Source organism: Arachis ipaensis, chromosome B07 (assembly GCF_000816755.2).
Source record: "Arachis ipaensis cultivar K30076 chromosome B07, Araip1.1, whole genome shotgun sequence".
NCBI lineage: Eukaryota > Viridiplantae > Streptophyta > Magnoliopsida > Fabales > Fabaceae > Arachis > Arachis ipaensis.
In genome coordinates, this window is record NC_029791.2 from 82477446 (window position 1) to 82480796 (window position 3351).

Consider the following 3351-nt stretch of genomic DNA (forward strand, 5'->3'; position numbering starts at 1 on the left):
TTGTATGTAATGCTCTGCTAAAGCTTGGCTGGCCATTTGGCCATGTCTAATTCTTTTGGACCGATGCTTTAGACTAACATTGCATGATTCCTGAAATTCTTATTAAAAATTTTGTATCTCTTTATTTTCTCTTCCAAAATAATTTTCGAAAAAAAAATACACAAAATAAATAAATTCATAAAAACCAAAAATATTTTGTGTTTCTTGTTTGATTCTTGTGTCAAATTTTAAGTTTTGTGTCAATTGCATCTTTTTAATTTTCTAAAATTTTCGAGAATTCATGCATTGTGTTCTTCATTGATCTTCAAGTTGTTCTTGATAATTTTCCTCGTTTGATCTTTACATTTTCTTGGTTTTTGTCTTTTCTTGTTTTTCTTGTGCAATTTTTAATTATTAGTGTCTAAACATTAAAAATTTCTAAGTTTGGTATCTTGCATGTCTTTCTTCTCTTAAAAATTTTCAAAAATATGTTCTTGATGTTCATCATGATCTTCAAAGTGTTCTTGGTGTTCATCTTGACATTCAAAGTATTCTTGCATGCATTTATTGTTTTGATCTTAAATTTTTATGTTTTGTTTCATTTTTGCTGTTTAATGAAAAAAAAAAGAGAAAAACAACAAAATGATATCATTTTCTCTCTCCTTATTAAAAATTCAAAAATAAAAAATAATATCTTTCCCTGATTTTACTATTTTACTCATAAATTTCAAAATCTTGGGTTGATTTAGTCAAAAGTTTTAAATTTTAGTTGTTTCTTGTTAATCAAGTCAAAATTTCAAATTAAAAATTTGATCTTTTTTAAATCTTTTTCAAAATCAAATCTTTTTCAATTTCCTTTCATGTTTTACAAAAATTTTAAAATTGATTTTCAAAATCATTTTCTTATTTTTATTTCATATTTTTGAAATTACTACTAACAATTAATGTTTAGATTCAAAAATTTTCAAGTTGTTACTTGCCTATTAAGAGAGCATCAATCATTAAATTCTAGAATCATATCTTTTAGTTTCTTGTTAGTCAAGTAATCAACTTTAATTTCAAAAAATCAAATATTTTTAATTTTCTTTTCAAATCTTTTTCAAAATGAATTTTCAATCATATCTTTTTCAAAATTTAATTTCAAAATCCTTTTCTAACTTCTTATCTTTTCAAAATTTATTTTCAAATCTTTTTCAATTAACTACTTGACTTTTTGTTTGATTTTAAAAAGTTTACTATTTCTTATCTTTTTCAAAATCACCTAACTACTTTTCTCTCTCTCTAATTTTCGAAAACCAACTAACAACATTTTCAAAAAAATCTTTTTAATTAATTAATTTATTTAGTTTTCAAATTACTTTTATTTCTCTTCATAATTTCGAATTCTAACTAATAATTAAAATAAAAACAAAATATTTTTCTTTTCTTTTAAATTAATATTCGAATTTTCTCTCTCTCTCTCTCTCTCTCATCTCTTTCTATTTATTTATTTATTTACTAACACTTCTCTTCTTAAAGTTCGAACCCTTCCTCTCTCTGTGCGTTTGAATTCTCTTCATTCTCTCTCTACCTCATTCTTCTATTATTTTCTTCTTCTACTCACATAAAGGAATCTCTATACTGTGACATAGAGGATTCTTCTTCTTCTCTGTTCTCTTCTTTTTCATATGAGCAGGAACAGGGATAAAGAAATCCTTGTTGAAGCTGATCCTGAACCTGAAAGGACTCTAAAGAGGAAGCTAAGAGAAGTTAAAGCACAATACTCTGGAGAGGACCTAACAGAAATTTTTGAAAAAGAAGAAGTTATGGCAGCCGAAAATAACAACAATGGTGGAGATGCAAGGAAGGTGCTTGGTGACTTTACTACACCAACTTCTGACTTCTATGGAAGAAGCATCTTAATTCCTGCAATTGGAGCAAACAACTTTGAGCTTAAGCCTCAATTAGTTTCTCTAATGAAGCAAAATTGCAAGTTTCATGGACTTCCATTGGAAGATCCTCATCAGTTCTTAGCTGAATTCTTGCAAATCTGTGACACTGTTATGACCAATGGGTTTAATCCTGAGGTCTACAGGCTTATGCTTTTCCCCTTTGCTGTAAGAGACAGAGCTAGGACATAGTTGGACTAATAACCTAAAGAAAGGCTGAACACTTGGGAAAAGTTAGTCAATGCCTCCTTGGCTAAATTCTTTCCACCTCAAAAGTTGAGCAAGCTTAGAGTAGAAGTCCAAACCTTCAGATAGAAGGAAGGTGAATCCCTCTATGAAGCTTGGGAAAGATACAAGCAATTAATCAGAAGGTATCCTTCTGACATGCTTTCAGAATGGAGTATCTTATGTATATTGAATTGTCCAAGATGTCATTGGACCACTCTGCTGGTGGATCTCTTCATCTGAAGAAGACACCTGCAGAAGCCCAGGAACTCATTGAGATGGTTGCAAATAACCAGTTCATGCATACTTCTGAAAGAAATCCTATGAATAATGGGATGACTCAGAAGAAAGGAGTTCTTGAGATTGATACTCTGAATGCATTATTGGCTCAGAACAAAATATTGACTCAGCAAGTCAATATGATTTCTCAGAGTCTGACAGAAATGCAAGCTGCATCAGGCAGTACTAAAGAAGCCTCCCCTGAAGGAGAAGCTTATGACCCTGAGAATCTTGCAATGGAAGAGGTGAATTACATGGGAGAATCCTATGAAAACACCTATAATCCTTCATGGAGAAATCACTGATAAACCACTATTTTATGGTTTATCTTATGCTCAATTGAGTGGTTTATATCAATTCTTTACTCACTTATTCATATGATTTGCACGAGTTTACATTTTTCCTTCCTGATTTTGTGCTATGATTGAAAATATGTTTCCTAGGCCTTTCAACTGTCAATTATAATTATCCTTTATTATCATTCAATGCCGTGATATGTGTGTTAAGTGTTTTTAGAGATTACAGGGAAGGAATGGCTTAGAGGATGGAAAGGAAGCATGCAAAAGTGGAAGGAACACAAGAAACTGAAGGAACTGCTAAAGCTGTCCAACCTGACCTCCTGGTACCAAATCAACCATAACTTGAGCTACAGAGGTCCAAATGATACGGTTTTAGTTGCATTAGAAAGCTAACATCTGGGGCTTCGCAACGATATATAATTTGCTATAGCTTCCCCGAAGACAGGTGACACGCACGCGTAGATTACGCGGATGCATGACCTGAAAAAAATGCAATCCGCACGAACGCGTGGACGACGCTACTGCGTGACTTTGCAGCGACTTGTATGTACCAGAAAGGTGATTTCTGGGATGTTTTTGACCTAGTTTTCAACCCAGAAAACATAGATTAGAGGCTATAAAGTGGGAGAATCAATTCAATC